Below are 15,694 nucleotides of genomic sequence, written 5' to 3'. Positions count from 1 at the left end.
GTGTCCAGTGGAAACCTCGTATGAATCTGATCTCAGGTCAGAATGGGTTAAGTACCTCATGATGCTCAGTGACATCATAATGTTGCTGATATCTGAGGTGGGCGGGTCTTTCAGTACCTCCATGATGCTCAGTGACATCATAATGTTACTGATGTCTGAGGTGGGTGGGTCTTTAAGTACCTTCATGATGCTCAGTGACATCATAATGTTGCTGATGTCTGAGGTGGGCGGGTCTTTCAGTACCCTCATGATGCTCAGTGACATCATAATGTTGCTGTCTGAGGCGGGTGGGTCTTTCAGTACCTTCATGATGCTCAGTGACATCATAATGTTGCTGATATCTGAGGTGGGCGGGTCTTTCAGTACCTCCATGATGCTCAGTGACATCATAATGTTACTGATGTCTGAGGTGGGTGGGTCTTTAAGTACCTTCATGATGCTCAGTGACATCATAATGTTGCTGATGTCTGAGGTGGGCGGGTCTTTCAGTACCTTCATGATGCTCAGTGACATCATAATGTTGCTGATGTCTGAGGCGGGTGGGTCTTTCAGTACCTCCATGATGCTCAGTGACATCATAACGTTGCTGATGTCTGATGTGGGTGGGTCTTTCAGTACCTTCATGATGCTCAGTGACATCATAATGTCTTTAACCCATTCTGAACGGGAACCCATTTTGGTGTTGGCATCATGTTATGCTTTAGCTATTGAAAAATAGCAGATCTACAAGCTCATACGCGCCACCGAGTGGCGCGCTACGAGCTTGTAGGTCCGCTATTTTTGAAAAATCGAAGAACGACTGACATTTTTAGAATCTGATCTCAGGTCAGAATGGGTTAATCAGACCAGTGTGTGTCCAGTGGAAACCTCGTATGAATCTGATCTCAGGTCAGAATGGGTTAAGTACCTCATGATGCTCAGTGACATCATAATGTTGCTGATATCTGAGGTGGGCGGGTCTTTCAGTACCTACATGATGCTCAGTGACATCATAATGTTACTGATGTCTGAGGTGGGTGGGTCTTTAAGTACCTTCATGATGCTCAGTGACATCATAATGTTGCTGATGTCTGAGGTGGGCGGGTCTTTCAGTACCCTCATGATGCTCAGTGACATCATAATGTTGCTGTCTGAGGCGGGTGGGTCTTTCAGTACCTTCATGATGCTCAGTGACATCATAATGTTGCTGATATCTGAGGTGGGCGGGTCTTTCAGTACCTCCATGATGCTCAGTGACATCATAATGTTACTGATGTCTGAGGTGGGTGGGTCTTTAAGTACCTTCATGATGCTCAGTGACATCATAATGTTGCTGATGTCTGAGGTGGGCGGGTCTTTCAGTACCTTCATGATGCTCAGTGACATCATAATGTTGCTGATGTCTGAGGCGGGTGGGTCTTTCAGTACCTCCATGATGCTCAGTGACATCATAACGTTGCTGATGTCTGATGTGGGTGGGTCTTTCAGTACCTTCATGATGCTCAGTGACATCATAATGTCTTTAACCCATTCTGAACGGGAACCCATTTTGGTGTTGGCATCATGTTATGCTTTAGCTATTGAAAAATAGCAGATCTACAAGCTCATACGCGCCACCGAGTGGCGCGCTACGAGCTTGTAGGTCCGCTATTTTTGAAAAATCGAAGAACGACTGACATTTTTAGAATCTGATCTCAGGTCAGAATGGGTTAATCAGACCAGTGTGTGTCCAGTGGAAACCTCGTATGAATCTGATCTCAGGTCAGAATGGGTTAAGTACCTCATGATGCTCAGTGACATCATAATGTTGCTGATATCTGAGGTGGGCGGGTCTTTCAGTACCTTCATGATGCTCAGTGACATCATAATGTTGCTGATGTCTGAGGTGGGTGGGTCTTTAAGTACCTTCATGATGCTCAGTGACATCATAATGTTGCTGATATCTGAGGTGGGCGGGTCTTTCAGTACCTTCATGATGCTCAGTGACATCATAATGTTGCTGATGTCTGAGGCGGGTGGGTCTTTAAGTATACCTTCATGATGCTCAGTGACATCATAATGTTGCTGATGTCTGAGGCGGGTGGGTCTTTAAGTACCTTCATGATGCTCAGTGACATCATAATGTTGCTGATGTCTGAGGCGGGTGCCTTTAAGTATACCTCCATGATGCTCAGTGACATCATAATGTTGCTGATGTCTGAGGTGGGCGGGTCTTTCAGTACCTTCATGATGCTCAGTAACATCGTAGAAGGTATGTTTGTTTCCCTGCCCACATTCCTGGTTATTTCTACAGGCAGGTGTTTGGGTGAATTTCACTCGTGTTCAGTGAGAAAAGAGGAAAATCCTATACTTTTATTTAATTTTTCTTCACTGGACCATTCTCACATATCTTAGGAATGGGTGGACCAAAGGAGAAGTTCCCAACTTAATTTCTCTCTCTTTAAAAAAAAATATCTTTAAAATAATATGCACGTTTTTCACTGATTTTGTCCCCCTATCTATCGTTTTTTTGTGATTCAAGAGTAAAAAATTATATATTGTTAAACATCTGCATTACTTAATTTTCAAGAACACATTTAGAGAATATAAAAGAACTGTTATTTTGATCAACGTTTGCTTGTTGTGGACAAAATATTCTTTCGTTTTGGTTCTGAGAGGTTGAATCTCATCAAATGGTGGTCCGTGGCTCAAATGCCGAATATATAATGGGCCTTGACATGAAAAGGGTTGAAAACCTCTGCTCTAAAGTATTATTTCTTTGTCCGTCCCCCGTCCCCCCACGCCAGTCACAAGCAGAGCTGTGAGCAGTACCAGCAAGATCTTCTGGCTCAGATGAAGCACCGCCAGGGTCTGCTGGAGGCCGACCGGGCTCAGACGGAGACGGAACGCCAGCAGGGTCTTCTGGTCCAGGAGCGCTACCACCACAAGATGGACGACATCTTGTCCCAGCCTCTCTCCTCCTCCTCCGCTGTCACGTCTGTCCACCCCTTTAGACGCTCAGCGGTGCAGTGTTGATTTTTTAAGGCATTTTTTTATTTTAGTTTGCGTCATTTTATAGTCCTTTTACTCACCTGGAATGTTTTAGTGTTCGTGTAGTCGGCGAACACTAAAACAAACTAATTTAACAATCATACAGCAGCACAATCAAAAATGTATAACTGAAGTAGTGCATCAGCTTATGTGAAAGCCACATGGGACCCTGCTGGCCAATTGGCTCTCAGAACCAAAGTCACAGTTTCCGTTTGAATCCAAATGGGTCAGTTGGTCAGAAATCGTATACTGAGCCCTAATCAAGATTAACCTTGCAGTAAAGGTTTTATTTACTGGTAAATATGCCTAAATGCATGTGCATAACCGGACACAGCAGCTTTAACCCATTTTGACCTGAGATCAGATTCTAAAAATGTCTTTTATCTATCCTGACAGTTTTCTGAAAAAGCTATGTTTCTATGTCAGTCGTTCTTCGATTTTTCAAAAATAACAGACCTACAAGCTCGTAGCGCGCCACTCTGTGGCGCGCTATGAGCTTGTAGATCTGCTATTTTTCAATGGTGTTCAGACCTGAACTTGAGGATAGGCCAGAGATTAGATTTGGGCTATACGAGTGTAAACATATTGCTACCAGCAGCCTGAACCTGAATATGAACCTGGTCTTCATCGCTGGATGTCTGCTCGCTGCCGTCGCCATGATCTGTTCAGTGGCCATTTACAGAGTCCAGAAGACTGGGGTGAAATATCAACCCGTATCATCCACTGAAAGTTAAGCCAGCAATGGGACTGCATGGTGTCTGATAGGCCTACACGTTGCTCTAACGGACAACTTTTATACTCGTTATGTTAGGGATAATATCTGGCTAGGTGGTCATTGTCGGGAGATAATTCACAGACAGGGAGTTTAATCACCCTGAAGGTGAATTATGTAGGCATATGAATATATATTAGACATATAGATATAACACACATAAACATTGAAATTAAGCAACTGAAAATGCATAACTTAAACCAATTACACATTGAGGTAGGGAGATTTAAAAGCAGCACCCAACTGAAAATGTATTTTCTGATTATTAAAGTGCTTTAGAGATTTGATTTGATTTGATTTGATTTGATTTGATTTGATTTGAAGCACTACAGTATATAGAGCAATACATTAAAGCATACAAATAAAAAAGGGAAAGTGCTAGGAGGAGGCAAGAAGCCCTGGAGGCTTATATGAGACCTTATACAATACAATAAATACATTATAACAAGATATAAATAATTTCCAGTAGACATGATTGCAGTATATAAAATATATATATAAACTCTACAACATGGGGAGACCCCACCCCTGTTACTGAACAAACACTATGTAGCAATGATTACTTATAGTAGTACACTTTTTTTGTTTTAACCAAAAACATTATACTTACAGCACCTTTAAAATGCCACTGAAGTGTTTATATGATCATTGAGATGCCATCCAAATATCCCATCTTATATATGTACAGTACAGCAGGGATCTCTGCTGGATTCTGTACATATAATGGCCAGCAGAGAACGCTGTTGTCTGTTGTAAAGGAAGCTGCTAATTTAGCAATGTTTCACAGGATTCTACCATGATCAGGTTCATGAATGGATGTGAAACTCACTATACCAGCATGAGGAATGGGGCTGAAGTGAAGGATCCACGAGTCGATCATTCCCATCCATTCTGACCAGGACTGCTCCTCAATCCTGGGAGACTGTGCTGTATTTGTTAGTCATGGCTGCATCAGGGTGGTATACGTGTAGCCTAGGGCAGTGGTTCCCAATGTGGGGTCCGGCCTGGACCCCTAGGTGTCCTTGAGAGACAGTTCCAGGGGGTCCCCAGCAAAATGATAATATGATACAATATACAATATCACAATAATGATGAAAGGAACCAAATGGACCCTAATGGGTCCATTTGGTTCCATTTGTACACTCTCAGAGTTAAATTAACATTGATTTTACATTATAAATCTGGGTCTCAGAGTTAGAAATGCCATTAAATGGGGGTCTGTAGACTAATGCATGTCAAACCGGGGGTCCTCAATTAATCGGGTTGAGAATTACTGCTAGAGCCGTAAAAAACTTCTCTTATGAGGGTCCCTGGTATATCTTTTCAAATGGGGGTCCATGGGATAATTAGTGTCAGTTTGGGGTCCTTGACATGAAAAACTTTGGGAACCACTGTAGCCTGTATATGCTGTAGGCTACAGACTTCCCAAAACAAACTGGTCAGGCTACTACTTGGCCTCACTCCCCGAACCCACCTCACCCCTGCCCATTTTGATATAATGAATTGAAGTCTCTCTGATTGACCAGATCATTTAATTATATTCTTCGTATGTTGTTTGCATGTTGTAGTTCTTTTATCTTAAATACTTTTTTAGGGATACTTTTTTAGGGATGCACGATTAATCGGTAGCATAATCGGAATAGCCCATATCAGCCATAAAAATGCCATATCTGTATCGGAACGGTCTCAAAATATAATACAGATTATTTCGGTTTTCACCAGCAAAAAAATAAATACATACAATTAAATTGTGTACTCATCTCATTCAGTTGTGAAAACAGACACTTGGTAAAGAGTATATAGGCTATTATTTATTTATTGATTGAATACTTTATTAACAGGGCTTAGGCTTGTTTCCATCATCAGATGAATCAGATGAATTTCCATTGTGGTCCTCCATTATTCCATAATATCGGAATCGGTCATAATCGGTATTGGCAGATATGACCCTGCAAATAATCGGATATCGGTCATAATTTCATAATCGTGCACCCCTACTTAAAATAAATATATATAGCCTACTGGATTCATGTATTTTGGAAACTTGATACTTGACAATCATGTTCTAAATGTTCTATTGTATCTTACATAGATAGAGGCCTCGTATAAGCGCCTTGGGCTTCTTAATTGCCTCACCCTATATACGTAGCACCTTCCATTTTCTATTTGTATGTTTTTTTTTAAAGATATTTTTTGCGGCTTACGCCTTTATTGGTTTTTGAAGGGACTGACAGGAAACGGGAGAGAGATGGGGGGAAGACATGCAGTAAAGGCCGTGTCGGGCTCGGCACACTGCGACTGGATTACCAGTCGCAGTCGGATGCCCAGACGGTTATGCCACCGCCTGGGCCTAAGCGTATGTTTTATTGTATTGTTGTTATACTGTGCTAAATCAAATAAAATCAAATAAAGTTCAACAAACCATGCATGTGAAACACAGACTCGGCTGAAACAAGGGATTAAATTAATTTCGCTACCTATGCCACTAAAATGTGGAACGCCCTACCAACAGCCATAAAGACATGTGCATGGGCCAGATCTACCATATGGGCAATTTGGGCACGTGCCCAGGCCCTTGGGCACCAGGGGCCCCTACAAGAAAAAGCACAAAGATTTACGCGTGCATGTGAAGGGAGACCTTCGAGCTTTAGTGCCCAGGGGTCCTCAGAGGTGTTAACCCGGCCCTGGACACATGAATCCCTTCAAAACTACTCTCAAAGAGCACCTACGGACGGCTGCAATTTGAAACTGGCCCCCGTAAATAAAGTCTTAGTCCCCCCCCACACCTCTTTCTTCCCATACTGTTCATGTTTTTTTCCGACTTTTATTTTCCTGTCTTTTTTCATAGAAGAGTATATTATTTGTACATCTCTAAATGTTCTGATGAATTGAACATGGTAGACCCTATTGTAAACAAGTGTAGGCCTAATGCTTAATCATGGTGTCGTCCACACTACAGTTTCTATATTGACTTGTGTTTTCGTTTGACATGTACCCATTCTACATACTGTGAAATAACAAATTCCAATCAATCAACATTGAAAACAAGTCATATCTGATGGTTGGATGTGAATGAACACCTTTCAAAACCAAGGTAGGCCTACAGTTAACTAATCTAACATTACTTCATTTAAACTCTAATACAGGGGTGGGCGACTTTGATGATGGAGAGGGCCACTATATTTCCAGACTCACTCCAGATGGGCCACATTGCATACTGTCGTAGCAAAAATATCTACAAAAAATCTACAAGCCGATCTACAAGTTTTTTTTTCTTCAACTTTTTCATCCCTCATTTCTTCATGCCTTTTACAAAAACATTGGGCATAAAAAGACAATAACATTAAGCTACTAATATAGACTGGGGTTTTTAAAGCGGGTCTAGTCATGTCAATAATATATATCAGTATGCCGATATTAACCTGAGGGCCACATTAATAAGTGAAGGTGGGGGCCGCATAATGGCCCACGTACAGTATGTATGCTCTAATTATTAGAGCAATATATTAGAGTCTAATATATTTTCCCAGAATCCTTAAATTAATTATACTGTTGTTGTTGTTGTTGTTTATATCAGTGGTACCCAAAGTGGGGTCCGGGGACCCCCAGGGGTCCTTGAGGGAGTTCCAGGGGGTCCCCACCTAAATAATTTTAGAACCAAATGGACCCTTATGGGTCTGTAAATCTGAGTGTACAAATTTGACATTGATTTTACAATATAAATTGGGGGTCCCAGAGATAGAAATGCCATCAAATGGGGGTCCGTAGCCCTAATGCAAGTCAAACTGGGGGTCCTTGAAATGTAACGGTTTGAGAATCAATGCTAGAGCCATCAAAATCTTCTCTCACGGGGGTCCCTGGCAATGGCATATCTTTTCAAATGGGGGTCATGTCAATTTGGGGGTCCTTGACATAATAAATTTGGGAACTAACCACTGCTATGCAGTGTGTATAGTAGCATGGTCGGTGTAGCATCTTTACCAACAATCTGTGTGCTGTTGGGGCCTGGCTGCTGGGGCCCTGCAAGGGGGGGTTAGAAGGGACGTGAACATATTTTCATCGCCCCACAATCTATCTATGCAGTGGGGCCCTGCCAGGGAGGTTCTGGAGGGCGGGCCATAGATCTATGCAGTGGGGCCCTGCCAGGGGGATTCTGGAGAGCGGACCATATATCTATGCAGTGGGGCCCTGCCAGGGGGGTTCTGGAGGGCGGGGCTGTGCTGTGAACACTCCTTCCTGAATTCATTGCAGTGGAAGAAGAGAAGAGATGATCTGAGAGAGGTGGGACAGAATAGATCTGCTCTGCTTTCTGTCCCCTTTTCACTGTAAACAAACCAATTACCATTACAGCCATATCGTTTAGGGTGCAATGAAGTGCAGCTGCGTACGTGTCTAGGAGGTCATCATTATAGCCTATTTAATTGAAAGCCAAGAAAGAAGACAGTTGCTGCTGCTGGTAAGCGGTTGCTTTTTTATGCCAGTTAAAGCTATAGCTAGCTGTTAGCTAACGCTAACCCTGCCCTGTTGCTATAGACAAGCTAGTCGATGCTAACATGTTTTAGCTGCATATGACCATGCTATTATACATGGAGCTTCTGGACAGGTGACCTAAATGTAACGTGCTATTAGTAGGTCACATGTGTTACATGTATATATACCACCATGTTAAAGTTCATTGCTATTAAACTGTCCTTTTCTGGTTCACTGTCTGTCTGTCTGCTAGCTGACGTTAGCCAAACGATAGCTATAACGTCAACATTATAGTTGTCAGTCACGTTTATTTAGATTTTGTTTTTTTTGTTTGATTCTAAACAAACCATGTATGGTTTTTGACATTGGCTGCTGTCAGTGTTCGCTTATCTAGCACTAATTAAGTGAAGGTTTGCTAGTGTTATCTAGTGGTGTCATAAATGTATTGATGCATTCTATATCTGACAGAAGAAGCTTTAGCAGAGCTGTGTCATCATCAGGGGCACAGCTAATGCAACGGTTTCTCTCTACCATATACAGTACCTTCAGTTAAGTTCTGCACCATAGGTTCCAAGTTCCAACCTTCCCTCTCAATCATTATTTGCAGGATGACCATTTTGTATTTTGTTAACCATCTATACTGCGTATAGTTCTGCTGTCATTGACACACACACACACACACACACACACACACACACACACACACACACACACACACACACACACACACACACACACACACACACACCATATTATCATATGGGTGTCCCTGGCACTAAAGCATTTTTTATGCTTTAGTGCATGTGTTTTTAACTGCAATCAATGGCACTGACAATGTCTATGGCAGATGACCCTGATGTTCTCTAGAGAGAACAGGATGCAGGAGTTTTCAATTGATTTCTTTGGTAGCCGTTCTCAGACGTGCATGTTGCCATAGTGTGATTGATTGATGCTGAGTTCAGGTTGTCCATGTTGTGAATACTCATTTACAATCATGAGTTTGAAATTAATTTGTCCCGCCCGTTAATCTGTGTCACACCAATTCGCATGAAAATAGAAAAGGTGACTTTCATAGCGTGCTTATAGTGATGGAATATCTGTACATTGAGCAGTATGGGTTAGCGCCTCAGCCTGTGTCCTCCATGAGGAGGGAGCGCAACAACCCTCGTGAGGCCTTTAGGAGGGCCATGCAAGCAGCAAGCGGAGCCGCAGCACCATTTCCCGGCGGAACCATTGCCCACCACTCCTGAATGAACTGTCTGGTGCTGGGACTCTGGGGGCAACGTACAGGTCCTGGGCCTGGTGAGACGTAGGAGTGGCCTGGACAGGAGAGAACCCACAGAGCCTAGTCCTTCCATGAACCAGAAGTGTACCTCCCAGCCCTGGCAGAGTAGTTCCAAAGGATTGTGTGGCCCTGGTTTTGCCCTAGTGGGACTGATTGAAGGTAGCTACTGGAACGTAAGTCGGGACTTGATCACCTCGGCCGGGTCACCTGAGTGAGGGGTATGATGTTGGTACTTAGACCCGAAACCCCGTTGACCTCAGGATACATCACTGAGGATGAGTCCATGCGATGTATTTTTAGTTATACATATACTACATAGGGATTGAATATTGGTACATAGTATACATATACTACATACAGCATGAGGTTTGATTGAACCTAATATAGCCACGGAGACTGCAGGTGTTTCATTTTAGATTGAACCAGAGTCATTTGAAAACTGAAAACATAATTTCTTGTGCATCAGACATTTTAGGCCTTTATGTATACTAGTAATATAATGTTAGAAACCCGCTATACGATATGCCATAGTAAACAGTACTTAGTCGACTGGTCGGTTCGGTTCTGCACTGTGGTTGTTTCCCCCTACACCAAATCACTTTGCTAAAAATAGCCCATCTATCTACCGGCATGTCACGTGATGTTGCAAGGCGTTCTGAGCATATAGATCGGCTATTATCAGCTAATGTTCCCTCCAGAGTATATTTGGGATGCTACGTTGTTTAAGTTAAAGGTTGCATTACAACTAAATTAAACGGCCTCCCCCTGGCCGCGGCGCCTGATGGAGGGGAAAGGAACTGGTCGGAATAACGTGTTCCTTCTTCTACCACGCTACTTCCGGCCGGGGAAACTCCTCGCTGTCAGGTGAAAAGAAGCAGCTTGGACTCCTCATGCATAGAAGGAAGCATGAGGTCAGTCCGCTAGTGCTGCCAGAATTGGCCAAAAATGATATTTGAATATTCCTTTTAAAACACCACATGTATTCGAACAATTTTCGAATGATTTCGAATGTCGAATGTATATTATTTTAATATGAATATGATATGAAATTATGAATATTGCAGAATAATATGCTGTAAAACTTTCTCTTTCTTTATCTATTTGGTTTGGTTGGTGCTGAGAAATGCACTCTCTTGAGTCTTGCGAGATCAAATGAATGATTCATAATTATCTTAATAGCCAAATATTTGTATAATGTTTTAGTTTAAGTGGCACCGAGTCTCGCTAGAACTCGCTAGAACTTAATTTGAATCTAAATTTAAAATATTCAATGATTCTTACATTTTTTACATTAGAATATTCATTAGAATATGGAATATTCGTTGGCAGCACTACACTCCACTACCCCCCCTCCCCCCAAAAATCGTGGGATATAAAAAATAAAAAATAAAAAAAATAATTACAAAGAAGAAAAACAAGAAAAAATGTGTTGTAACCTGCTGTTTTCTTCTTCTTTCTAATTATTTGTTCGCCCCGAAAAATGGTGTTTTCTCACAACTCGAGTAGGCTTTGTACGAGGCTTAAAAGGTCTTTAAATAAATACTTTTTGAAAAGTCTATGAGGAAAATGAACGGGGAATCATTTCCTGGGCCCTGGTAGAGGCGTGACTGCGGCGCTCTATTACATATAGCTTGAATAATAATAATTAGGCCAGTATATTTGGCTTGGGGAGCTAAGAGCTGATACTATGTCGTCCCAACCCTGTGTCCTCAGTTTAGGGGTTAGGAATAGGCTTGGGGGAAAAGGTTAGGAGGGAACATTGGGCTGAGAGAACATAGATACACACACACTCCCAATGTAGGAGGAGTACACTGCAGCTACTTAAGCTTAATTTTACATAACGTTTTGCTGGGCAATTATTTATTACACGTACAGTGAGTACACTCACTGCATAGTAATTAGTAAGTGATTACTGTAGCAACACCATTTCCAGATGACCGGATGTTTTTGAATATTTGTGAAATGAATATCAACTATTAAATGCATTTACTTGTATTGTATAATACTAATTATTATTAAGTAATAATTAGAAAATATTTTGTTCCAGGGACCCCCATACAAAAATATTATATTTAATAAATATATAAAAAAATAAATATTATTATTTTTTATCTAGATTTCTTAAAGCTTCTTTAAAAATCGACTAAAGCTTACATCGCGATGTGATGCATTTTGAACTTGTAGATCAACTATTTTAAGACTGGATCTGTTGTGCATCTATTCTACAGTAATGTGCATGTTCAGGCCAGGGCACCAGGTTTGTGGCATATATTAACCAACCAATCACAAACTTGGACAAAGTCACTGGCAGCAGTTTACCTTTTACGAATTCTGAATGAATAGCAATGCCTTATATTAAACAACGATGAAGAAGTTACATATATCTTTCAGGCTAAAAGTTTAAACGGTTACATCTGCCAAATGCAAGGTGCTGCAAAAAAGAAAGTAAAAAAAAAAGAAAAAAAGTCACAGACTATACAAATTTATAAGTTCAAGGTCATTGATTGTATCCGACCTAATCAGACAGAACTAGAGAAAGTGCCCTTCTGGGCACAGGTCTCCACCAGGAGGATAGGACTGAGTGAGATGTTTGGCAAAATGTTTAGGAGTAATATAAACATGTTTTTTTGTTTGTTAGTTTTTTGCAACAATTTTCTTCATTTTGTTGAGGAAATGCAGAGCCAGATCACTCATAGCATGAGGATATAATTCTGGATGAGCAGGACATGTGCAGAATTTTGAATGAAATGGGCCACTCTTGAAAACTTTGGAAGGCAATCTTAGCCAATCAGTGTAGAATCTGAGAAATCCAACAGAATCCAACAGAAGCTATATGTTTTGCAGAAATCTGCCTCATGGTGGCGCTATAACCGGCAATGTTTTTCCATGGCCTATAGGGAGTGTGCATACATAAGTTGTATACAGATCCATGCAGTTATAGCTCAAAACAGGAATTGGCCTGTTATAGCGCCACCGTGAGGCTGATTTGGGGAAGAAATGAGTGGCATGTCGTCCTCGGCCTAGTGGAAATGTTTGAGTATAATTTCACGGAAATTGCACACTGTGTTTGTGATTTGTGGCATTTTGTTCGAAACGGACCAATCGTGAGCTTTGGAAGCCAATCTTAGCCAATCAGGATGGAAGATGGGAAATGGTGGCGCTCCGTGTTGATCACATGACTATGGAGATAGTGTAAACTGAATTGTGTGATGTATGGATAAAATGTGTACGGGTAATCTACAGAAATGTGTTTTGCCTAAATTGGCCTCATGGTGGCGCTATAATAGGCCATTGAGGAATATTTGCGGCAGAGGTTCGTCGTTGGCATCCAGGAAGTGTGTGTGTGCAAAGTTTGGCATGGATCGGGCCATGGCGGAGATTAGCTGGTAACGGACGGACAGAAGGAAGGAAGGAAGGATGGACACACACACACACAGACACACACACACACACACACACATGGACGGACGGAGTGCAAAACATACTCTCTCCCCATGCCTCCGGCCTGGTGGAGACGTACGTTGCCATCAGAATTCAATTAAATAATTAAAAATAAAAATAATTAAGGAAACTATGCATGGATTTAGTGTTCAAATCAAATTAATTATCACCTCAGTCTTCTTTTCATTGTATTTCTCCCCCTCTTTCCTAAATCATATTTCCAATCTAATAATCCATGATTATGTTCCTAGCAAAAGGGAGAAGCACATTAAACATTGAGACGTGACAGTATTTCAGATGAGTCATATTTTTAAGTAAAGGCCCTTCTAGGACATCTGCCAAACTCTGGGTGAAAAAGTTCAATCCAGGAGATTTGAGAATAATGTTGTTTGCGTATGAGACAAACACCTATTCATCCCCAGTTTAGACCGCAGTAGTTCTACCTTATAATAAATGGTACCTTATGGATATATTGTATCCATAACAGGTACAGTTAATAGTACAGGTACAGTTGGATTGCAAAATTAGACTTCGCTTTACCTGAATGTTTTATGTTTTGGAGCAATGGTAAGCTTGTGAGCTTGTAGATCTGCTATTTTCAGCAAGTGTAAAAACAGTCATTACGACGGTTTAGTCGACTAAAATCCTATGATATTTAGTCGAGACTAACACTAAAATATTTCAGGTGACTAAAACTAAAATCAAAATCTGCTGCCAAAAACAACACGGCACTCGTGTGAAGTGAGGGGCGCTCTTATCACCATACGTCATACATCATCTCATTCTGGGCCAATCACAATTTGCGTCCTCACTTTTTGAGGGGCGGTATAGCCCCTCCTATATACAGCTTTTGTCCTCACACACGTCTCAATATTTGCCATTGACACTGAAAGGAGAAATTAGGTCTTGTACATCAGCTAATGTCCACCCTTGTTTAGATTTAACAAGCAGTAGACAGACTTACCATTAGCCACCCAGTTGCTATGGGATTGCAGAGAGTTGACATCAAGTGCATACTAGTGCATTGTTTGAAGAACTAGGAAACTAATATTAGCCAGCAAGTTTATAGACCTTTCCAAAGTTGAAGGGCACTGAGAGAGAGACTAACATAAGGATTACTAATCTGTGTGTGTGTGTGTGTGTGTGTGTGTGTGTGTGTGTGTGTGTGTGTGTTCCTGCACTGTCTGCAGCAGTATTGTTTCCGTCGACTAAAACTATGACGAAAAATGTTCGTCGACTACCTTTTTTTCACTGACGAAAACTAAATAGAAATTAAATGAAAAGTAAGCTATGATGACTAAAACTAAGGCTAAATATACTGTCGATTTTGTCATCAAATAGAAGAAGTAGGAAGGGACTAGTGGACAAGAGATCCAGTATACAAGTAAAAGACACAAGTCACAAGATCTACAAGCTCACAACGCGTCGCAGCGCAACACGTTGAGAGCTTGTAGATCGGCTATTTTTAGCAAGTGTAAAATCAGCCATTACGACTAAATCACCTGTAGATTTAGTCGACTAAAACTTTATATTTAGTCGACTAAAACTAGACTAACACTGGATTAGACTAAAATGTGACTAAAACTAAATGAAACGATTTCAAGAGACTATGACTAAAACTAAAATAGAAATTTGCTGCCAAAAACAACACTCTGTTGTTACTTTGTTAGTACACAGAAATACTAAACAGAGAAACTATACCATTAAATATATTTGACCCGTGTGAAGCTCTTATCATCGTATAACATCATTACGTAACATTTGCTCAGACACACATGACGTAAATTAAATTCTCGGCCCTCAAAAATATGCTATTTGTCCCAAAGAGAGTGTTACATTTTCTCCTGATACTGAGACACAGAATCTTTTCTGGGGGGAAAGAAGCACATCCACATGTTTGGGTTTTTATCCTGCTATTTATTTTTGCAGACAGTTGACAGTTGTATATTTTACAGGACAGTTCTTAGAGGAGTTGCTTTGTGTTCTTCATGATTTGTTAGTGATGACTTTATGAAATGAGGCATTTCCAGCTTTCTCTATTTTTGAGAGGCGCTCCTGTATTCAGCTATTAGTGTAGATTGTCGTCTTACACAAACATTAAGTTCCCATTGACAATGAATGGAGAATTTATGTCAAATGTTTCTGAGCAAATAGACATGTTTTGTCCCCACACGTCTCATATTTTGCCATTGACAATGACAGGAGAAATTAGGTCTTATGTGCCTCAAATATGACATAAATGTGTGGCAACACAAACATTAAATACCATTGACAATGAAGGGAAAATGTACGTCATATGTAGACGCACGAGTGTGAAGTGAGGGGCTTTGTGTGAATCATATCGATGATTTGATTGGCTGAGCGAAAAATAAAGACGCAAATTGCCATCGGCCGTAATGAGATGATGTATGTATGTACACCTTGGCTTTTAACCCCGGTTGAGTTTCCATGGTCCATGTTTTGTATCTGTTTTGTATTCTTCGTATGTTTGCTGTTGTTCTCTGTGTTTAGCTACAGTGTATTCAGTTTTATTCTTCTGTACAGCACTTTGTAAACTCTGAGTTGTAAAATGTGCTTTATAAATAAAGTGGATTGGATTGCACCATTGTGAATCGCCCCTAACTGTCCAGACGGTTAATGGTTAATGGTGGTGACCTGCCAGTTGAAAAGCATGTTATTTAAACCCCCACGCATTTAAAAATTTCAGGCCGCTTAAG

The 15,694-nt window shown here is 41.0% G+C and overlaps 1 protein-coding gene across 1 annotated transcript in view; it reads left to right on the top strand.

Annotated features, from left to right (window-relative positions):
- The first annotated feature begins 8,061 nt into the window (after nt 1-8,061).
- The window catches only part of herc1 (HECT and RLD domain containing E3 ubiquitin protein ligase family member 1), a 139,367-nt gene continuing 131,734 nt past the window's right edge, over nt 8,062-15,694 (top strand). Inside the window, exon 1 of the mRNA XM_080770003.1 lies at nt 8,062-8,237. The gene's annotated coding sequence lies outside the window, so the exon portion shown is untranslated. The remainder of the gene's footprint in view (nt 8,238-15,694) is intronic.

The sequence above is a fragment of the Protomyctophum bolini genome, assembly GCF_963924005.1.
Source record: "Protomyctophum bolini genome assembly, chromosome: 1".
NCBI classification, from domain to species: Eukaryota; Metazoa; Chordata; class Actinopteri; order Myctophiformes; family Myctophidae; genus Protomyctophum; species Protomyctophum bolini.
The sequence above is the reverse complement of the archived record's forward strand: the minus strand, read 5'-3'. Positions and strand labels throughout refer to the sequence as shown.